At 44.6% G+C, this 23,941-nt stretch overlaps 2 long non-coding RNA genes across 13 annotated transcripts in view; one reads left to right on the top strand and one right to left on the bottom strand.

Annotated features, from left to right (window-relative positions):
* Window positions 1–23,941, bottom strand: part of LOC122448547 — a 109,852-nt gene that overhangs the window by 12,224 nt on the left and 73,687 nt on the right. The window contains exon 1 of one of the 7 annotated variants that reach the window (XR_006271667.1): window positions 21,577–21,689. The exons of the other annotated variants lie outside the window; for them this stretch is intronic. This is a non-coding gene — a long non-coding RNA (uncharacterized LOC122448547). Of the gene's footprint in view, window positions 1–21,576; window positions 21,690–23,941 lie in introns of those variants that run through there. 7 annotated transcript variants of the gene reach the window in all.
* The window catches only part of LOC122448546, a 121,490-nt gene that overhangs the window by 24,924 nt on the left and 72,625 nt on the right, over window positions 1–23,941 (top strand). For all 6 annotated transcript variants that reach the window (XR_006271658.1, XR_006271657.1, XR_006271659.1 and 3 more), the window contains exon 2: window positions 11,925–12,086. This is a non-coding gene — a long non-coding RNA (uncharacterized LOC122448546). The remainder of the gene's footprint in view (window positions 1–11,924; window positions 12,087–23,941) is intronic.

Here is a 23,941-nt window from a genome sequence, read left to right as displayed (position 1 = left end):
TTAGCAGCAAGAACGCCCTGGCCCTTCCAAGCTGCTCCCTCATGGATGGTTGAATTTGCAGCATGAACAGTCCTCACAGGGGCTGTGCCCTGTAATACCTGGGACCCTCAAAGCCCCACCTGGGTGCTGCCTCCTCTGGACACAGCAGCCTCTGAGAGCCCTGGCCTGTCTGGGCTAAACCTCCCATGTCTGCTGTGAACTACTTTCAATGTGAGGTGCTCTTCCCATTGTTTCAGAGATTCCATCACTGTTGAATAGCTTGCTCACTCAGTCGTGTGTGACTCTTTGTGACTCGATGGACTGTAGCCCACCAGGCTCCTCCATCCGTGGGGATTCTCTAGGCAAGAATATCGGAGTGGGTTGCCATGCCCTCCTCCAGGGGATCTTCTCGACCCAGGGATCAAACCCACATCTCTTTACATCTCCTGCATTAGCAGGTGGGTTTTTACCACTAGTGCCACTCAGGAAGCCCATCACCGTTGACTGCTGGCTTCTAATTGTAGTTTCAACCAGTAGAGCAAAGGCAACTGTTTGTTTGTTTGTTTGTTTTTTAATATTATTTCAATTATGTAATATTCTTTAAACTCTGAAACCTACTGAATATGTAAAAGCCCCCAATTTCAACTCAATGCTGAGCAGCTGCACCAGTGGTTGATGTTTTCTGGGGCAGGGTTGGGGGAGGGTGTAAGCCAGCAGATAGGCTGGAGGGAAAGGGCCTGCTTTGCCACCTCCAGATCCTCTGAGCTGCCTGGGCCTCAGAGCTGGAGCTCTGAGCACAATCTAGAGATGACTGGTTATCTCTTGTTTATTGGTGATCATTGAGTGGAAAATATTACTGGGTGGTGAACTGGCACAGCTTCAACTTGAAATGACTAAGCTTGCATGAGTCACAGATCTGCCATATTTCAGGCACCATCCCTAGGTTTGGGTTCTTAACACCTTGTTTAGGGTTCAGCTTCATCCAGGTAAGTCTTGAAGGTTGCCTATCCCCACATCCTCCAGTAGGAAGGAGATGACCACCCTGAACACAGCATAGGCCTATGACAAATTTGATACCCTGGGAAAGTGAGATTTTGCCTCCTGTTCATCATTTGTGATAAAAACTTGTCATCTAATAAAGTTGCGTGGCTTTGCCCCTTGCTCATAGCCAGACCTGAGTTTTGTCTGACAATGGGTTGTTTATTCCTTTCCTCTTGCAGTCACTAAATCCCAATTCTGAAACCTCAGGAGATTTACCTTCAATCACCAGCAAAGCATCTGTCTCCACTTTTGTTTCCAAGTGGGCAGGACGGCTGCTGTGTGGGGTGTTCTCTTTGTAATTAGCTAAAAGGCTCTGTGTCTGCCTGTCACGTATAAATTCATGCCCACTTTAACAGGCCAAGTAGAGAAATACTCAAGGCTAGGACTAGCACGTCAAGAGCCAGAGCTGGATCTTTACCATTAGTCACTGTCCTGACCAAGAAAATAGACCCAGAATAAAAATCTGTGCATCACATAATATCAAGTAAGCAAAGCAAAGGAAACACACTGTCACGGCTAAGGTGAGCTGCTTCTGCACTGATGGCTCCGCTTTCTCTGCTGGAGGTGAGCTCGGTGCTGTGGGATCCACCACAGGCCAGCCTGGTGGAAGGGATGATAAAGGAGACCCTGAGTTGAATCCCACAATTCAGCAGGATTTGGCTGTGAGGAGGGTGTGAGCTGACCATTCAGAGGGAGCTGCAAACATAAAATTCAAGGGGAGACGGGAACTCCGAGCAGCTCAGAGGGAGGGCGATGGACTAAGATTCTAGAGAGGAAGGCTGAACTGGATGGCAGGGTGTGACTTGCAAGTGTGACCTGCAGGAAGGATTTGAAGCAGAGGAACGACATGATCAGAAGTGCAGCTTATAAAGCTCACTCTGGTGGAGGAGTCTCAGGAGGGAAGAGAGGCAGCAGGAGAGCCAGGAATGAAGGATGTGACTTTGGCATCTGGGCAGCAGAAGGAAACAGAACGGAAAAACGGAGAGATGACCAGTGAGATGCGAGGGTCAGTGAGGTGACAGGCGGGAGGGTGCATTTGGCCTCAAAGACTTCTGGCTTCAGCATCTGGAAGAACATCAGGTCCATTCATGGAGAAGTAGCCCATGTTGGGGAGCAGGTGGGCACGATGGGGCGGGGGAGGATGAAGTGATGCCGAATTCCACCAGAGGCGTGTTGCCCTGGAAGCTCCCAGTCCTTGGCTTCTGGTCATGTGCTATGGTCAGGCACGTGATCTAGTTCCATGTGTTTTGGTAGTTGTGACACCCTCTGTGCCCCCATGGAACCCCTTACCTCCACCCCTGAGGGGACATAGTAGAACTGGGAAAACCAGTCAGCTCTTGTTGTTATAGTAGCTTAATCACTGTTGTGTCTGACTCTTATGATTCCATAAACTGTAGCCAAACTCCTCTGTCCATAGGATTTTCCAGGCAAGAATACTGGAACCAGTTGCCTCCAGTATTCTTGACCTCCCTCCTCAGTATTTTCTTGACCTTGCCTACTCAGGGATTGAACTTGCATCTCCCGCATTGTCAGGCAGATTCTTTACCACTGACCCACCAGAGAAGCCCATCAGCTGTTAGTATTTTCTGAATCACGTCAATGCAAAGGAAAATGTGAATGCAAAGCACACTGTGAAAATGCTATGTGCTACATGAGATTAAAAAGGCAACAACCTTCTTAATCCTAATATAAAAAACTATAATCATTTTTGTTCCATGAAGCAAAAACTGTAGCCCTGTTATAAATTCTGAAAGAGCTGACTGGTCGTAATCAATTTTTGCTACATTAGTAAAAGCATCAAGATCCAGGTAGCCAACCAATAAATAATTAATAGTGCCTACTATGTGGAAAGGCATCTAGGAGATGCAAAGATGTGTGTGATAGACCACATCCTCAAAGAATTTGTAATTTTAATGGGCATTCATGAATACAAATAGCTATAGTTAAAGGTGTATATTTCACCAGAACTCCTAGCCAACTGTCAGCAAAACCCCAGATGGAGAGATTAACTCTGACTGGGGTGGTGAGAAACCATGAGGGGAATTAACAGGACTAAGGTCACTTGGGCTGAGGATGCTTTACAGACCTTTGAGCATGAGTAGGATTTCATTCTAAGTGCAACACAGGGTTTTTCTGCCTCCATGAAAGAAAAAGGTCACTATCAACTGTCAAGTATATACATTAGGTCAAACCACATGAAACAGCCATTTTTACAGGTTAAAACCTGGTTGAGGTGTTTCTCTGGTGGCTAGGTGGTAGAGAATCTGCTTGGCATTTCGATTTGGGTTTGATCCCTGGTCCAGAAGGATCCCGCATGCCATGGAGCAACTAAGTCTGTGCACCAGAACTATTGAGTCTGTGCTCTGGAGCTCAGGAGTAGCAACTATTGAAGTCCATATGCCCTAGATCCTGAGCTCTCCAACCAGGGAGGCCACTGCAATGAGAAGTTTGCATGTTACAACTAGAGAGTAGCCCCCACTTGCCACAACTAGAGAAAAGCCAGAGCAGTAATGAAGACCCAGCACATCCCAAAATAAAAATAATAAATAAATAAAATCTAGTTTTAAAAAAAAACAGTTGAATATTGGCAATCTCATGAAGCTCAGTATTATCATACTATTTGACCTGAGGCCTCAGTTCCAAAAATCTCCAACACTTGCTTTGGATCCCAAAGCCTGCAGATGAGGCTTTGCCTGCTGAGGTACCAGCATCTTCTTGTCCTTCATATCCTGAGGGAGGCATTCCCAGGAGCCCACTTATTTCACTGGAACAAATTCACTGGAGGCCTACGGACAATTTGGAAAGTTCATTGGTGGCATCTACCAGATTCTTGTGGACAATAAAGGATAATCAATCAGGTCATGATCCTGATGGCAAATGTCCCTGGCAGGTCTTGCATCTGAAATTCTCCCTAAAACCAAGGCTTTTAAGTCTCAATGGCTTCTAAGAAATCCACATTAATTTCCTGTTCAATCTTTTGTGTAGGAGATTAATCATGAGAACATCACAATCGTCCCAACTCTACTCTGCTAAAACTTGCCCAGGGTTGAAGAATTTGAGCTCAGACCTGCATCTGCAGGAGTGTCCTCTAAGGCCAAGCTGAGACAGGCTTTTTGAATCACTCATGCTTTTTGGAGCCAACTGATTTGATGTGGTCCATTGATGGGAACGCAATGATTCCCGGAAGTTGAGGTCATGAACTGGAGCATATTTTTAAAACTGTATTAGAAAACCATTTCAACATCCGGGTGGAGTTGAGAAAAACAATTTTTCTGATAAATAATTGAAGTAGTTACATTTAGGCCCTGCCCAGGATTGTGGATTCAACTACAGCATGAAGATGAAATTATTGTGTGCAGCTCATTTAAATTCACTGTTCAGATGGCCTTATTTTTTTTTTTAAAGGGACAGTGTCCTTCTGGGATTAGAAAATTACTCTGAGAAACTCAAAGATCCCACAAACATTTTCAGACGTTACTTCATTGGCCCTGCAGCCCTTTCATGGCTCCTGTTTGGCTTTGTTCAGAAGCCGAGGTAAAGGGCAGAGTAGAGCCAAGGTCACCCCCAGCACTGGCCGAGACGCACCTCAAAGAGGATGGGGCACAATCTGGTTCGTGACAGAGAGAAAACACTGCCTCAGCAGCTTGGATTAGCCACTGCATTCCTTCTGTGAGCAAGAGAGCAAAACGAAAATACAAATAGAGCTGATTTTAGTGGTTGGACAGCTTGTGAATGGAGCCTGGGGTCCGTGGGGGCCCCCAACCGCCACCCTATGTGGGCCGGAAGGACAGTTGGGCCTTGGGTCAACACGTCAACAAGATCAGTCTGAGGTTCTGTTCCCAAGACATAGTCCAGCTTCCTGCTTCTACGCACAAAGACATGAATCCCAAGGGGGCAAAGGCCTCTTCCAAGGCCATAAAGAGTTGGTGGCTCGCCAGTTCTCTTGGTTCCAAGAGACTGGGTAAGGGGTGGGGGGGAAATTGAGTAGGTAGGGGAAGGAAGAGAAAAGGGGAAGAACGGAGACAGGGACAGAAGGAGAAGATGACGTGTTGGGAGAGAAGATGCTTTCATGTCCCTGGCAGTGGCCTGTGGCCTGCTGACCACCTGTGGGAACGAGCACCATGGGAGGTGTCTCAGGACTCCCGGGCAGCAGGGACCTTGGCGCTGTCCCTGCAGGTATGGAAACACCAGGAACTGAGTGCCACCCCGCCCCAGGCCTGTGTGCACGTTACCTCCTTCAGGAAAAGTGGGGGGCTGGTTTTATAAATGAGTGAATGCCTCTGCTCCGTGTCTGCTACTGCAGCCAGGACTGCATGGGGCCCAGCCCTCCCTGCACCCACACACACCCTTCCGCGGACACGTGTGTCACAAATGCCCGCAGGGCCCCCTGGGTAGAGGAGCCCTGAGCCGGCAAAGCAGGGGGATGTTGATCCCGGTCAACATGGTGGTACGTTTCCTCTCTGCTTGTGATCACAACTAAGACTCTCCCATATCGTTTAAAAAACAAACCAGATCAAGGCAGCTGGGAGGGCAGTGACATCATCTTCTCCAACACCCTGGCCCCACAAGTCTGTGACTTCCTGGGACTGGGTACGGTTTTTAGAGGGACAGGACAGTGTTTTGTTTCCTTTGTTTTTCAGTTGAGTGGCACATGGCGAAGGTGTTTTGGACTGACCAGACCTGAAGGAATGGTGGCTCCATCCCCAGCTTTGTGCCACAGAGGGCTGGCAGCACTAGTGGAGGACCCCCCATGGGTGACAGATGGGGGGCTGTCCAGGACCTGCAGGCAGCAGCAGAAGCAGCAGCGCCTCTGGCATCACGCTGCCGCCCACCCTTTGGAGTCACAGCAGCACTTCTGCAGGCGTGAGAGACTTGAGGTTCACACACACATGATTGCAAAAGGGAAGTCCTCTGGGTGGGCATCGTGGTGCAGATGGCCCTGCAAGGACGTATTCGGTATTGCTTCGCTCATTAATTGTTTTTCCTAGCAGTTAGTCGTTCAGTTGTATCCAACTCTTCGCGGCCCCGTGGACCATAGCCTGCCAGGCTCCTCCTCTGTCCATAGGATTCTCCAGGACGGAGGAATTCTGGAGTGGGTTGCCATTTCCTTCTCCAGAGGATCGTCCTGATTCAGGCATTGAACCCCGGTCTCCTGCACTGCAGGCAGATTTTTACTGTCTGAGCCACCAGGAAAGCCCTAAGTGACTCCCAAATAGGCCATGCCACCCCAAGGTAGAGGGTCCCCTGATTGATGTCTCTTCTCTCTGGGGCTTCAGGGAGTGGTGCTGACAGCCCGGCTCCCCTATGGGCGTAAGTACAGCAGAGATCTGGGCACAGGTTAAAACAAGGGCAAGAGACAGAACAGGAAGTCTGCACGCGCCTGGCAGGCAGGAAACGGGAGCTTATCTTCTATTCCTCCTGCCGCCCAGGGCAGGACCCACACGGAGGATGCGACAACCCAGATTCGTGGATAGTTTGTGGGAAGAAAGGGTGAGCAGAATGGGGGTGTTTCCTGGACTCCTGTCTTGTACACAGGGAAGGCCCTGCTGGTCACCACACCCTATCTGCCTCCCTTTCACAAAAGATGCACTGATCCCACCCTTGCCCCCACTGTAAATTCTGAACTGATTTCCTAAGGCTGTGTCAGATCTCAAAAGGAGAGAAAGAGGCCTTGGCTAAAGGAAGCTCCGCCATGCTCTCCTTTCATAGAACAAGCAGGAAGTGGAGGCAGAGACACAGTGTTTGGAAATAGATCAAGCAAAGGGAATGGCCTGGAAAATCACCTTCCATTTGCCTTCAGAGGCTATTAAGCATGAAAGGAAATTCCCAAAGGAAGAGTGAGGTATCTGTCCCTGCCCATCTCTGCAGACAGCCTAGATGCTCAGCGCTCTGGAATGATTCGGGTGGGTGGCCCCCACGAGGGCAGGGAAAGAAAGAGGCCACCGCACACACTTCCTCCACCCATCGGCGGGCGCCCCTCAACACTGAGTTTTGTTGTTCCAGCCAGACTTTATCAGGACAGAGACTCTATTGGAGCATCATTTTTCACGCACTAGAAGTAACTTCATCAGCGTTACCAGAATCTTCCTGGTCCTTTGAAAATAATGTCCCAACTTCTCCACACTTTCCAGGAACAAATGATATGAAGGAAGAGGTGCCTGCACATTAGGCCACCACCTGGATTGTGATATTTATGCCAAATGTTCCTCTGCAGCCCTGAATATCCCAGCTCCATTTTTATGGCTCAGCATCTTGCCTGTTCATCTTACTTTGTCTCCAAGCTCTGATGACTGGGCAGTGCACCTATTAATCTTAAATGAAATCGAGTCTCCGCCACTTCCATTTGAAAAAGAAATCGCTTTGCCTCTCCCATTTGATTCCACAGCATAAAATATGTATGATTCCTCTGGCCCCTCCACGCCCCTGGCTCCCATTGATTCTTTCAGTAGCACTGAGCACTCACTGGAGGGAAGTACTTCCTGTCCATCAGGGATGAGCCCAGGATAACAGCGTCCCCAGGGTCCAGCTGCTCCTGTCCACTGGGTCTGCAGCAAAGCTCCTGCTGCTCCCACTGGGGGCTCTTGAGGGTTTCCAGGCCACTCTGCAGATCACTGTCCTTGGGGCTCTGGGTCCTGATTTCGCTTCTTATTTCGTACACCTGCTACACACAAACACTACAGACATCTTCTGTGACTTCCTAAAGAACCCGCCTGCCAATGCAGGAGACATAAGAGACTTGAGTTCCATCTTTGGATCAGGAAGATCCCCTGGAGAAGGGCATGACAACCCACTCCAGTATTCTTGCCTGGAGAATCTCAGGGACATGGCGGGCTACAGTCCATTGGGTCACAAAAGAGTTTGACATGACTGAAGCGACTTGGTACACACACACATACTCTGTGACTCCAGGGACTTAGGGCAACTGGGGGTGTGGCTGTGGAGCCACGAGGGCTGGGATCGCTAAGCCGCTTGGTTGACCCCAGGGTGGTGGGTTCTTCCAGAAGAGAAAGCACCCACATTGCTGTTCTTGAGTCTTCCTCCTGCCTTTCATAAGTAACTCTGGCTGGTCTTTCTACATTACTCCTGACTTCACTATATGTCAACACATAGTAGGTGTTCAATAAACCCTGAATGTGTGGGTTTATGCTCAGCATCCTTCACATTCTATTTTTGCATCTTCTTAGCATCCCAAGTGTTTTCCCTAAGAAAGAACACCTCCCTCTCCTCCCCTAGCCAACACCATCAAAACATAACCTGTCAGGCATCCCAAACTCCCGCACTTTGCCAACTGTGTAATTAATTGCTGTGCAGTGGTTCAAAACAAGAGTTTTGGAGTAAAACAGACTTGGGTTCAAGTCCTTGCTCTTACAATATATCCACAGAACCTGGGATAAGCTATGTAACCCCCTGAGCCCTTATCTAGGAAGCAAGGATAACAATAGTGACTAATCCATCAACTTGTCACTCATACAGCAGGGATTTTGCAAGAGATGTTGCAAGAAAAGAGGTCAGCCAAGCACATCCTACATGCCCAGTACATGTTGATTATTATAGCCACTGCTTTTCTTGAGTTAATCCATGTAACCAGGGGACATTTGACCTTTACTGAACATCCCATAGGCCAACTGTGCCACAAGACTATGGGGACAGCACATAAGTTAGTGGTGGACATTTTGTTCAGCCAGAGGGAGAGATTTGAGGGTAAGTGATACTCTGGACAAACACCCCTCAACACCAGCAATGGAGTGTTACCTCCTCCTGTCCTGATTAAGGAAAGCAAAAACCAGAAGCCCTGATCCTGGGCTGGAAGGTAAACTGAGTTTGTCCAGCCCTGCCCTGTGCCAAGACAGCAGGATGGGGAAGAGACAGAACAAATCGAAATCTGATTCTGAGTCAGTGGGGCCCATGTCAGTCACAAAGTTATTTTAATTAGTGGCAACAGGAGTTGGGTTTGAAGTGGCTTTGTTGTATTCTCTACCCTGAGAAAAGCTGGAGAACATAAAAGAAATAATTAAAAGTCACTCCAGCTAACCTGGTATATTCCCCTGAAAGCTCACGAACAAGGGTCTCATTTGCTGTACAAATGTCTACCGAGCTGAGATGGAGCCCTTCCCGGGGGGAAACCCTGAGAGAGGCATTAGCTATGCCCCTCGCCAATGTGAAACTTCTGGGTCCTCTGGGAAAGGGCTCAGCAAACAGAGTTGTTTAATGCAGCTTCATTTGCCCAACCAGTGTCAGCATGTTATTTCCTTAGAATGCATTCTGCAGGGCCAGTCTGGCACTTTCTCCATCTGTTTACATTTAGAATGGGACTCGCTGCCAAAGATTCGAGTTCCCTGGATTGTGGAATCCAGAAAGCACAAGCCAAAGGCTAGAAATAAAAACAAATTGGAAAACTACTCATAATACAGTAATATTGCAGGATATAAAATTAACACACAGAAATCCCTTGCATTCCTATACACTAACAATGAGAAAACAGAAAGAGAAATTAAGGAAACAATACCATTCACCATTGCAACAAAAATAATAAAATACTTAGGAGTATATCTACCTAAGGAAACGAAAGACCTATATATAGAAAACTATAAAACACTGATGGAAGAAATCAAAGAGGACACAAATAGAGGGAGAAATATACTGTGTTCATGGATTGGAAGAATCAATATTGTGAAAATGATTATACTACCCAAAGCAATCTATAGATTCAGTTCAATCCCTATCAAGCTACCAACGGTATTTTTCACAGAACTAGAACAAATAATTTCACAATTTGTATGGAAATACAAAAAAGCTCAAATAGCCAAAGCAATCTTGCGAAAGAAGAATGGAACTGGAGGAATCAACCTGCCTGACTTCAGGCTCTACTACAAAGCTACAGTCATCAAGACAGTATGGTACTGGCACAAAGACAGAAATATAGATCAATGGAACAAAATAGAAAGCCCAGAGACAAATCCACATACCTATGGACACCTTATCTTTGACAAAGGAGGCAAGGATATACAATGGAAAAAAGACAACCTCTTAAACAAGTGGTGCTGGGAAAACTGGTCAACCACTTGTAAAAGAATGAAACTAGAACACTTTCTAACACCATACACAAAAATAAACTCAAAATGGATTAAAGATCTAAATGTAAAACCAGAAACTATAAAACTCCTAGAGGAGAACATAGGCAAAACACTCTCTGACATAAGTCACAGCAGGATCCTCTATGACCCACCTCCCAGAATATTGGAAATGAAAGCAAAACTAAACAAATGGGACCTAATGAAACTTAAAAGCTTTTGCACAACAAAGGAAATTATATGCGAGGTGAAAAGACAGCCTTCAGAATGAGAGAAAATAATAGCAAATGAAGCAACAAAGGATTAATCTCAAAAATATACAAGCAACTCCTGAAGCTCAATTCCAGAAAAATAAATGACCCAATCAAAAAATGGGCCAAAGAACTAAACAGACATTTCTCCAAAGAAGACATACAGATGGCTAACAAACACATGAAAAGATGCTCAGCATCACTCATTATCAGAGAAATGCAAATCAAAACCATAATGAGGTACCATCTCACGCCAGTCAGAATGGCTGCCATCCAAAAGTCTACAAGCAATAAATGCTGGACAGGGTGTGGAGAAAAGGGAACCCTCTTACACTGTTGGTGGGAATGCAATCTAGTAGAGCCACTATGGAGAACAGTGTGGAGATTTCTTAAAAACCTGGAAATAGAACTGCCACATGACCCAGCAATCCCACTCCTGGGCATACACACCGAGGAAACCAGATCTGAAAGAGGCACGTGCACCCCAATGTTCATCACAGCACTGTTTATAGTAGCCAGGACATGGAAGCAACCTAGGTGCCCATCCCCAGACGAATGGATAAGGAAGCTGTGGTACATATACACAATGGAATATTACTCAGCCATTAAGAAGAATTCATTTGAATCAGTTCTAATGAGATGGATGAAACTGGAGCCCATTATACAGAGTGAAGTAAGCCAGAAAGATAAAGACCAATACAGTATACTAACGCATATGTATGGAATTTAGAAAGATGGTAACGAAAACCCTATATGCAAAACAGAAAAAGAGACGCAAATGTACAAAACAGACTTTTGGACTCTGTGGGAGAAGGCGAGGGTGGGATGTTCTGAGAGAATAACATTGAAACAAGTATACTATCAAGGGTGAAACAGATCACCAGCCCAGGTTGGATGCATGAGACAAGTGCTCAGGGCTGGTGCACTGGGAAGACCCAGAGGGATGGGATGGGGAGGGAGGCGGGAGGGGGGAATCGGGATGGGGAACACATGTAAACCCATGGCTGATTCATGTCAATGTATGGCAAAAACCACTACAATATTGTGAAGTAATTAGCCTCCAACTAATAAAAATAAATGAAAAAAAATTAAAAAATAAAAACTAATGATGTTAAAAAAAAAAAAAAAGAAAAACTACTCATAGCTTAGTTGGATTCAGAAGGACCAGGAATTTTCATCTAGAGCATTCATTCCCAGAGAGGAGGGTCTTCGAGGTAGAAAGCCTGAGTGGGCTTCACAGGGTCCCTCCTCAAGTTTATCACTTTGACTGCTCTTCTCCACTGCCACTGGGCCAGGAGCTCCTCCAGGCTGGCCGGGATGTGTTGAATTCTTAGTTATCCCAGCCTGGTGTCTGGGCTTAAGAAACACTGGTAGGTGGAGTGAATAAATGGATTACAGTCAGTTCTTTGTGATAGTTTTCAAACCTGGTTACAAGTTCTTTGATAGTCCTCCATTGAGAACTAACATCGGTGTTCCCTCCCCTTGAATCTGGATGGGATTCTGACTGTTTCCACAGTCCTAGTTAAGCAGAAATGACACTTGTATGATTTAAAAGCCAAGCAGCTTTTGCCTTTGTTCCTAGAGCCACATGTAAGATGTCCAGCCACCCTGAGGCTGCCGTGTTGGAGAAGCTAATGCAATGACCACCTGAAGACATCTCAGCTGGACCTAGAGAGAGATGCACAACCTGGCCCTAGACATCAGACATGTGAGTGAAGACACCTGCTGATGGTTCCAAGATCATGTAAGTTCCTTCCAGACTTCTGAAGCTTCCCCACAGTAGAGGAGACACAAACTGCTCTATGCCCCATCTGAATCCCTGACCCACAGAAGCCAAAAGCATCATAAAACTGTGCTTGCTTGTTTCACACCATGAGGTTTTAGGGTATTTTGTACATGACAGTAGATGAACATAACATTCTTCAAGACACAAGGCAGGAGGTTCATGCTACACCATCCCTTCCCAGTTGGCAAAAATCCCTACAGTCAGGAAGTTGATCTTAAGAAAACTTAAATGGCCTCTTCAAAATGAAACCCATAACTTCTTTATTTGACCTCCAAAGAGATGGGTAACAGCTGGTTCCCACTCACACTTTATCATAGGACTTTATATCCTTAAAGATATTAAGAAGCTTTTCAGCTTTTTCCTCTTTGGGTCAAATGCTCTGAAATCTTTGCAGATCCTTTCATCTTTCTTCATTTTACCTTGTATTTGTCATCCTCTAAAAACAGATGCCAACAGCTTTTTTAAAGAGATGGAGAACACCATCATGAAAGGAGAGACTGATCAAAATGACAATCCTTTCGGCATTTAAGGCACTTTATAACATATAAACCATTTTCACCTGTAGAATCCCCAGATTCCCATAACCCCGCCTTGACATGAATGGGATGGACATTTATTCCTACTTCTTAAAGTTAAGCACCTTTCTCAGATTCATACTTGCTGAGATGAGAATAAAAAAACAAACCTCCTTAAGTTGCAAGTCTATGAACAAAGCCAGAAAGGAAATGAAAAGAAGACGATCTTCTGCAGTGCTTAAATAGCAGATTATTTTCTCTTTAATTTCTTTGATTATAATTTTGTCTTTTCAGTAAAAAAAAAAAAATCAGAACATTAAAAAAAAATAAATTCTAGGTCTTTATAAAGTGTTTGAACAGTGTTGACCTATTTTGAGCTATGTCATTTTAAACATGGGCTTCCCTGGTGGCTGAGTGGTAAGGAATCCATCTGCCAATGTAGGAGACACAGGTTCAATCCCTGGGTTGTGAAGATCCCCTGAAGGAGAGCATGGCAACCCAATCCAGTGTTCTTGTCTGGGAAATCGTATGGACAGAGGAACTTGGCAGGCTATAGTCCATGGGGTTGATGTAGCATGCATGCATGCATTTTAAACATAAATAACTAAAACTGTGGGCACAACGGAAAACTACATAGTGAATGATCTTCTCATTCCTGTCATTGATTTTCATTTTTATAGTTCTAGAAGAATGGTAGAAAATGTGTTATGGTCAGATTTAGAAATAGAAATATATTGCATACCACTGGAGTAGCCTAAAAAAATGTACATGTATTTGTCCAGTTACCAATTGCCAATGTATTCTATTACATAGATAACGTTAAGTATTAGGCCATGGAGAAGTAGCTGGATTTCATGGGTTCCATGCAACATCTCCATCAACAAGGCACTTGAGTGAAATTCCCACTGTATCTAGTCCTGTGCTCACAATAGAATGTAGCAAGCAATAATGGCCTGTGCCCCATGAAGTCGATATGTGTTCACACTTACTCTCAAGGTCAGACCTTTTGGAAGCCTTAATAATGGCAACAGCTAGACAGGCTGTGTATGTCTATGTCCTGAATAGGGCAAAAGGAGGAGGAAGGTGTTGGTGATCAGAAGAGAGGAGGGGTGAAGATGGAATAGAAGGTGGGTGAAGCCAATTGTTATTGGGCTACATTCTCAGGATCACATCTAAAAAAACAGAGCGAAGAGACCCAATGGGACACTGTGCCATGTTGAGATGGCAAAGATCACATCATTCTCCATGGTGCCCCTCAGACAGACCCAAGGAAACCTGATTCAAATCTCTGCTGGAAGGCTGGCAGGGAGTTCAGAATCAGTATGTTTATCAAGTCTTCCAGGCAATGCTGAGGCACATGGAAATGAGTGGTTCACCTGTCATCAACAACTCAAAAAAAAAAAAGAAAATCAACAGTAACAAAAAGTAATGTGAGTCTCAGAGAGGTTCTGTGCAAGGGTAACTAAAATAGTCACCCTTGAACCTCTGACTCTGGAAGCAGAGTCTTTTCTTCATCGCCTCAACCTGAGGGCAAATCTTCGCACTTCCCTGAACCTCAGTGTACTTGTGCATAAAGTGAGCTGACCAGTTGGACTACATCAGCCTTGAGAGCTCTTTCATGTCTGATGTTTGACGATGTCTTGAATGAAACAGTTGGCCACATCCAAGTCACCTGGAATCAAGCTGCCATTTTGGATCAGAGAAACTTGTTCAGACTTTGGGCCAAATGGTCTTCTAGTGGTCTCTGAATCCCCCAAGAGAGAGGACTAAGCCTATGGCCCACGTATATCGAGATTTCGTTGAGTTCTAGTTGGTACTCTATCCAACAGATCTTGCAAAGGTGATTGCCACCAGCAACCCAGCTGCAACGGAAAGGATGTGGGTACAAACCCTTCAGATTTGGGTGTGTCACTTTAGACCAGGCCAGAGCCATCAAAGCATCATGCTCTCCTCCACCCTTTCCGACTGCCCCGAGACTGGCACAGTGCTTAGTAAGAGCGAAAGTAACACTTGACTATCTGGGGGCCAACAGTCTTTTCTAGGTGGTTGAAAAATGTGCCAGACAGAGCTGCCACCAGAGAGAGAAACTTTCACAGCCCAAAACAGAAACTTCTGCTGCCTGCTATGCCAGCATCCAGGCCTGGCCCTGTGTTCCACTGGACCACATTGCAATAAGTGATAAATGTACATTTACTGGCAAGGTTCGACTACAAATCCTTATTTTAATCTGTCATTCCAAAATACGTAATGGCACTTACATAGGCCAGAAAGCCTTCTTTTGCCTAACCGTATTTTAGAGATAAATTGGCAGTGAGAGGAGCCTGCACTGTTTGGCGCTGTTTGTCAGCTGATTCCACTTATCAATTTATCAGTGCCATTCTGCAAGAAATAGTCTCCACTTTAGAGATGACACTTCATACATAAGAGGGAAGTTTTCAGTCTTACTCTGCTGCCGGCCTATTACATAAGAGAATGTGTCACCCAGCCTCAAATAAAGCAGAAAGGCTGTGTATGTAGGTGACACCAAAACCAACATGTGCTTAGCCAAAAAGTGATTCAATGCCTTCAGAATGTGGCTTTGCAGAATGAGATTCTGTAGGAGTCAGGGGTCGAAAGTGGGAGAGTGCAGGAGAGTGAGCTGACAGCTTCCTAGCTCTGGGCAAGCTGTTCTCAGTTACATAAGAGCAGGGAGGAGACACTGAAGGATGAAAACTCTCTTACCCTTAATCGCTCGAATCAGTTGCACTCTTTGACTTGATTATATGTGTCTGTTTCCCATCCCCTTCTGACTCCTTCCTTGGGCTGCAGAATGGGCTTAATTAGCTGGTTTGGTCATCAGTTATCAACTGTAACTGAGATAAATGGCAGTTAAGGGGCGGTGGGGAAAGGAGCCCCATCTGTGAAGTCTCAGTGACTTTCCAAGCCAGACAATTAATCAAGAGCAAAGGAAGCCAGACTTCCCTGGTGGTCCAGAGGCTAAGGTGTCGTGCCCCTAACTCAGGGGGCCTGAGTTCAATCCCTGGTCGGGGAATCCTACGTGCTGCAACTAAAGCTAAGACCTGGTGCAGCCAACTAAATAAAAATATTTTCTTTAGAAAAAAAAAAGAGCAAAGGAAGACCATGGGCAGTTTTCATTCAAAACACAGCAAAGCAGTCTTTTTGAGAACGCCTCAGCATAATGCAGAAACCCTGAGGTACTTTCTAGGTCTGTCTGGCTCTGGACTCAACGACTTATGCCATGTAATAATAGTCTCTCTGGATCTGTCTTGAAAAGTGAGGCTTATACATGTCTTCGGCAGAAAAGTACTGATGAGGAATAATAATGAATTATTAAGAAGCCCTTTCCAGTATCAAAGTGGTGATGTAGCAATAATGAGCTTTGACCAGAAGCCATCTGTTTCGTGGGGTAGATGCTTTAATTGCTCCTGTTCGTTATTAAACTGGTGCTGGAGTTGCGGGAGGGCCGAGGAAAGAGCTTAGGTGGTCTTGTGAGGCGGTGGAGCGTGAGCTTTTGCAGACGTGCAACACTGCCCTCTATCGGCAACAGGCGTATTCACACGCCTCTGAAGCCGACCAGCCCTTCCTCCACAGCTGGGCGTCCCTGTACCCCGCAGCGGAGGTCGAAGGAGGGAGGGGCTGGTGTACAGTCCCCCGTGACCAGCCCACGCAGCGGAGGGCTCCTGCTTCACAGAGTGTGGTGCGTGTCCATTAGAAAGCTGCTGAGCGGAAGTCTTATTCCCCGGGATTTTAAAGAGCCCCATTTCTCAGTGTTTGACATCCACGGGACATTTAGCAAATGGAGTGCCAGATGGAGCTCCTGGCTCTATTTTCTGTAAGACACTTGAGAGTCAGAACCCTCTGGATGTTTGCATTTGGTGGGCTTGCTCCCTGGAGGGCTGGCCATGGCTCAGTGGACGCTGGGCATTCTGCAACGGCCTGCTGAATCAGGGGAGGCCTAGGGTGCCTATGATGCTGTGGAGAAAAGCGTGGTCGTCATTGACTCCAACATGCAGACACTTGCTTCTTTTACAATGCCTGACTTTCTGCAAGCCACCGCAAGAAGGCAAATGATAACTGATTACCACCTTCACAGACCTCCAAAAGGGCCACCATCAGTGCCCCCATTTCACAGATCAGAAAACTGAGGCTCAGTGCATGGTACACATGATCAGAACCACACAAACACAGGAAAGTGATTACATCTCAGTCTTGAAGCTTAGCAGTGCTCCCCCCACTTTCTACATGACCATGTGTTCATACAGAAATTATCTTGGTGATTTGGTGTTAATCATAATTCACAGTCATGTGAATCACAGCCCAGGATTATAGTCCTTTGAAATTGCTTTATTAATCACTGTATTTGTGAAGGCTTAGAGAAAAATCTCAGTGGTGATATTCTGAGAGCCTTTGATAAGCTCAAAGTTGTCCTGTAATTATAGCGAAGAGACTGAGTCCATCAACAATGATTCTCTGAGAAAGAACATTTGAATTTCTTCTTCCCCTACCATTGCCAGGGTCTGTATTCAGGCTGGTAGATGTCAGGTAGCTTTATTAAACTGGTGTGATACCGCATGGCTGTGGTTCTTTGTCCTTTGCAGCGACTATCTAAAATTCTAGAAGCGTGATTCATCCTGGAGGAGTTTTCACTCATATTGTACAGTGACCAGAAAGAGTTTGGGACTCAAGAGTGTTGTGAAGCGGGCATGGCCCTGTCCTTCTGAAGTTTGCATGCTGCTATTTTTACAGATGTTCTCCTGGGCTCCCACCTTAATTCAGGTCAAGGGAGTTACTGGGAAATGAAACTGCATTTCCTCTGTGTTCCCCCTCCCTGCACGGTTGAGATGCCTGAGTTGTTTACCACCTCAACCCAAAGATGCAGTCGTTACCTGTTTCTGCTGGCTTGAGAAAAAGGGCTGCCTCATAAATATTTGGGGAGATGATCTGTATTTCTGGGGCATCTTACCTTTGCCTGGACTGAGACAGCGATACCTCCATCCTTAAGGAAATGCTAAATCAGCCTCAGGCTGCTCTTACAGAAGGATCTGTGACATGTGTTCCAGCTTAAGATAATTTCTCACCACACCACACAAACTAAACCGCCCTTCTTTTGTTCCAAAACAAAAACCTTTATCCCATATGACTCTTTCAACAAGAGCAACAAAAAAGAACATTTTTACTTTTTCAAGTAAAACTGATAATAAAAAAAAACAAAAATCTTCCATTTATATTTCTTAAGCTTCCCTGGGCTCCCCTATATTAAACTAAGTGCATATAGTTTCAACAGATGTTAGCTTCAGAAGGAGTTTTAGAAAGAATCTGTTTCAACCTTCAAGTTAACATGGAAATCCATTCTCTTCATAAATACTTGTATGACCATGTGTCCTGTCTTTAAAAGGTTGTCTATTTCATTTCTGAAAAAGCTCTAATAAAGCCTAATCCACAGGAAAGGGCTTTCTTTCACTGGACTTATCTCTTATATGGGTTCCTTACACATATATTCACAAGAAAAAGGAGAGTAAACTACAAGACTCAAGAGTAGGCCATTTCTGTGAAATGATAGCACAAGGAACAAAAGTTGATAGATTTGATCAACCTTATTAATTGTGAAAAGAGAAGTCTCACAAGGAGCCTTGGCAAACCCCCAAACGGATCCTTTCTCCTCTTGGTGATGGTCTAGAGACAGTTGTGGAATGTGAGATTTTGGTCTAACTCGAGCACAGAATAACATGAGCACACACCCAAGTTAAGTGAATCTCTAGTGAATAGGTCCGTGCAGTCTCCAAAAACCAAGCACGAGACTGTAATGAAAGGAAGTGTTGACAGACAAGTTATAACACATAGCCAGCCAATTTCTGAACACAGTGTTTTGGCTGACTAGCCTTGGACATGGGAAGAATTATGTTACTCAATTTACAACTTATTAAAGAAGCAGAGAAGCCGTTGATACAGATGGCTGATTCTATATCAAAGAAGTCCAGGAGAGGCGATATTACAGAGCTTCTATTGAGCCAACTGTCAGGCAGTACTTAACTCACTTTTACCCATACCTAATCATTAGACAAGAATGAATTTTCAAAAGGCAGAAAAAAAACTAAAAGCCTGCAGTATTCTTAGGAAGCCAAGACGTTGCCCTCTTGTTATCTGCAAAAGCTTAGACATGCTGATAGAATCTGTTTCTTTCCTTAGGCAAGGCAGTAATGAATTTTTCACACGGTGCATGTGTCTCGCCCTCAGTTGCCTATGACAGGCAGGATGCAATGCCTCTGCATGGGAAGGGGGCCGAATTGAAAATATATGATGATGTTTTATGCTGGTAGATGAAATCTGCCCTCCAAATACAATATAAAAACTACTACTGATTCACCAGAAGCAGCACACAGTACCTTATGTACAGTTGATGAACATTTTTAACTTGTCAGCCCCAAAAATAGGCCCCAGCAGAGTTAAGCAGGAGAAGAAAAGAGCCATCCCACGCTGCAGAAAGAGCCAAAAGACTCATACTGTAGTCGTGAGTTATGCCTGACTTTGGTAATCTTGCAGAGGCCTAATTTGCCTTGTCTACAGAAAGGGGAAACCTGGATTTCTCCAAGATTTGTTCAGCCCTTACGGTCTGTGATTTTATCTTCTTGGATGAATAACTACAGCACCTAGCAGTGGGAAACAAAAGCCATCAAAAAACCTTCATAAGCCTTAGGTCCATGAGAGGGCTTCTGGATAATGTATTTCGGAAGACGAATAGGCTCTTAGTCCCCTCACTGCCGTGTGGGTGTGAATTAATCACCCCACCACTGAGTCATCTCTGACCTTAGAGAGACTTAAATTTCTTTCACTTTTCTCCCTTTGTAAGTGGTGATAACCTGTCTAACCAACACCTTACCAACCAGATCTGACTCATAAGAATTAATTAATCTTACATTTTCTATTCTATGGAAGTAAATATTCTAAAAAGGTAACGAATGTGTTTTTTTTTAATTCTTTTACATTTTTGGGGTGCGGGGGAAATCTTAGTTCCCTATCCAAGGATTGAAAGCAGGCCACAGCAGTGAAAACGCACAGCCCTAACCACTGGACCACCAGGGAACTCCCTATTTTTTAAAACAACAACATGTCAACAACCTATGTGGTGTCATACTTAAGTTAAACCATCAAAGATAATATTTTGACACTCAAAGTATTTGACACATGAAGTAATTGCCAATTTTCTTTACAACCACAGTTCTTCAGATTTTTTTCTGAATTTCAGACTACTTATCAGAATGAGTCAACAGCTTGGGTCGTATTTCCTTTTCTCTGCAAGAGGATTTCACATGGTGAGATGGGATTTCCTTTATTTAAGATGTTTGGAATGGTCTCGCTGGTTCATTTCTGGAATGGGAGAATCCAACCAAGAGCTGAAACTGACATTATGCATAAAGGATGTCTTTGGCATGGCAGTAATTTATACTTCACATGTGACAAGTAAATGCCAAGCAGCTGTTCAGTCCATGCAGAAGCAAATTTCATAGAATATAAACTCCTGAGTCAGGAACACCCTGACGTACTTCAGACCTGGGTAACAGGCCAGGCTCATCTCCAGAATAGTTATGTATGGGGGCAACTGTTGGGAGATTCTTGAAAAACACAAACAGTTCCTTGGAACTTTCCAAGACTCTTCAGCTACTATTTGGTTTCTTTCCTCCTGTTTAATTTGACTCATCTATCTGGTGACCCGATTAGGTCAAATTTTCACATTTCAGGATAATAAATTGTGTCTCTCCATTAATATCATCAGAACAAGATATGAAGCTATGGATGACATTTTTATTTGATGCTAATTCCTCCATAACTATTCTTCACCTTCAAAAACCCAGCCATAGCTTTTTTTTTCTTTTCAATTTTGAAATTGAATCATAGTTGATTTACAATGTGTTATTTTCAGGAGTACAACAAAGTGATTCAGGTGTTCATATACATATTCTTTTTCACATTCTTTTCCATTTTAGGTTATTACAAGGTATTGAATATAGTTCCCTGGGCTGTACAGTAGGTCCTTACTGCTTATCCATTTTATGTATAGTAGTGTGTATCTGTTAATCCCAAACTCCTAATTTATTCCTCCCCTGCCTTCCCTTTTGGTAACTGTAAGAGTATTTTCTATGTCTGTGAGTCTGTTTCAGTTTGGTAAATAAATTACTCTGTATCATTTTTTTTTTAATTCCACAAATAAGTGATATCATACGATATTTCTCTTTATCTGACTGGCCGCACTTAGTATGATAATCTTTAGGTCCATCCATGTTGCTGTAAATGGTGTTATTCCATTCTTTTTTATTCAGCCATAATTTAGAGCAGAAAATAGATGATTCAGGCCTTCCATTTATTTTTAACACATTCAGTTGGGGGTGAGGGGTGGATTTTTAGTTAATTTCCCATAGGTACCCAAAACTGTGAAATATTTTTTCCCAGTACTATCTTTAAAAGCTAGTGAAAAAAAAAAAAAAATCCGTTGTTACCCTGAGTTAACTGAGCTATTTCTGGATCCAAAATGTGAATCTGAGAATCAAAGCATGGGGACCCCAGGGTGATCTTCCCATCACAGCAGCCTCTCTTCCGCAGAGGAAAAGTGGAAAGTGACAGGGTTCAGAGGCAAGCCAAAAACATGGCAGAGAGACTGGGACTCACAGGAAAAAAAGTTAAAGAAGCACATTTTCTGATCTTGATCGGGAAAAGGGAGACGTGAAGTGTGATGGACTCTAAGTCATCAAGCTTGTGAAGGAGCCCGAGACACAGGCGATGGGAGGGCATGTCTGGAGAAAGCGAAGGCAAGTGACAACACGCGGGTTGCTGGGGGCGGGGCTGGTGTCCCCCTGAGAAGCGGCTCCTGACAGTGGGGGCTGTCACACCCCAGAGCCAGGGGCCCCGGAGGCTGCGCTTGGAAATTAGATAGCTCTTACCTGCTGGGATCAAAGCTGTGGGACAGCACTGAATCTGCTCAGGAGACCCCTTTCAAGGGGAACAATCTCTTGGCTACGGTGGGAGGAACGCTGATCATGAAGAAACAAAAAGGACTCTCAACTGACTCTCTATCCATTTCCTTTTTCTGTCAAAGCAAGAATTTTTTTTTTTTTTTCTTTTCTGAGAGGATGTGTATCCTGAGGAAATTATTATTTTCTATTTGCTTTTGATAAGAATAGCACTAACCACTTCTGAGTTTTTAGCAGAAACCTCTGGCAGGGAGGATGGAAGGCGTGGGGCACCCTCTAAGACTCAGTTATGAGTCTTTCTCCAAGGTGTCTGTCCATTAAGGGAGGCATGAGAGGGCAGGGCCGCTGTGTGCCAGCTTGCAGGAGCCCTGAGGATGTCAGCCTGTGTGGTTCTTACAAAGAAAAAAAGGAAAGGGGGGAATTTGAGCTCTTACAGAGCAGCTACCTGAGGGACTGGGCCCCCCAGCATTTCTGAGTACTGGGGAAAGCAAGAGGAGCTTTTCCAAGCTACACTTGCTTTCAGTCAGGTGATTCTGAGAAAGTGGCACGTGTTTCTTATAAGCTTCCGGATAAAAATTGTATAGACTTGTATTGCATCAAAACATGTGGTTTTCACACTTATTGCTGTGGCCATCACAGGATTTTCACACTTATAAGAACATCTTGGGAGGAGGACTAAGAAAGAAATTTGAACCCTTCTGCAGACTTTTCTTCCCACTCAGATGAACCTTTGCCCAGATGAGATCTGTTCCACTCTGGTTGTTCCCGTGCCAGAGGCCACTTGTGCTATAGTTTGTTAAATAAAAATGGAGACTCGCCTGCAAAAAAGCAGTACAGTCTTTCCAATAAGGAAGGACAGGAGTCTGTTGTGTCTCTTTTAAAATACAGAGTCAATAGTTACTTCAAGATAGTTTCTACAGCCCTTTCTGAGGGAAGCTGAAGCGAGTGCCCTTGGGGAGTGATTATTATCTATTCTCTCCTAGTTGTTGTTTAGGGTACAATATGTAGTTTTCCCCTGGCAGCTGGGAAATTATGTTGTGGCAGGAAGGACATCATTTTGCCTGTCTTGAAAGGCTTTCCCCAAGGGATCTCAGGCTGAGACTGTGCTGATAAAAGCGCACATATAGAGAAGAAAGATTTCTTTCTTTCTTTCTTCCTCTCCTTCTTTATAATCTTTTGGTTACACATCTTTGAGAGGGAATAAACTAAATATAGAAATAAAGTAGAAAAGGAACATGAATATCTAATTTGATATGGGCAGGTTCTGCCTACATCGTGAGTAGATTAAATTATGGCAATTTCTATATTACTGTTTCAGCTCCAAATGGAAATTGGCCCATTTGTAGATTGGAGCATCTTTCTGCAAATAAACCAGCTGAACTTCTTCAAAAGTATACATGCACACAAATCTGAAGCCTTTCTACAACCTACTGTGTTGTAGCCACAAATGGCTGGCTGACATCCCCAAAGGAATGAGTTATCCTGCCTTCCCAGGCTTTAACTCTCAAACGTTGTGTCTCAGAAGCGCTGTCTCTTCTCCCTACTAATAAACGTCACGATTTTATATACTGTACTACTGGCAACCACAAGCCATTTCAAGTTCCCATCCCTAAAGTTGCCTATGTTTTGGGTGGTTTGGGGCTACATTTTGCCTATGTTTTGGACTAGTTATTCTCTATGCAGGAAGGTAGCACCCAGTTAACTGTGTTTGGAGCCTTCTGTGAACAGACCAGCCTTCAGAAATGAATGCAATAAAACATATTCTTAGATGCTTTTTGGACAATTAGTTCCTCTGATGTAAAGTGTCCCCCTTTTCTCCTCTGATATCTAGAATTAGTAGAGGAAAGTGCAGTGGCATTGTACTCTGGTACAGTTGTGTTTGAATTTCAACCTACCGTGTGTGAGCTGTGTGACTTTAAGCAAATTGCTTACCATCTCTGAGCCTCAGATTCCTCATCTGTAAAATGAGTGTTCTTATCTCTTCCTTACAAAGTTGCTGTGAAGACTGGTTGAGAGGATGTAAGTTCCCTACATATGAACCTTCGAGTCTCGAACTTTCAAAGATGCACACACGCGTTCGCCTGTCAATCACGTGGGTTAGTTCCCGAGCCTGGCATGCGTCGTCACGTGTGAGCACCCTCTACATGCGACTGTGCCTTTGCGTACCTTACTGTGGATACTGTCTAGAGGACAGGAGTACACTACCTTCGTTTCAAGCCCAGGGTGTACCCAGACACCACTGGATCGTTTTTTTCAAGAAGGTGGATAGAACTGAATCGAGTAGCGAACCAGAGCCTGTGCCGTCAATGTCAGGCTTGAGTGAGATTCCAGCTGG

The sequence above is a fragment of the Cervus canadensis genome, chromosome 10 (assembly GCF_019320065.1).
Source record: "Cervus canadensis isolate Bull #8, Minnesota chromosome 10, ASM1932006v1, whole genome shotgun sequence".
Taxonomy (NCBI): Eukaryota; Metazoa; Chordata; class Mammalia; order Artiodactyla; family Cervidae; genus Cervus; species Cervus canadensis.
This window is presented reverse-complemented; position numbering and strand designations above follow the sequence as displayed.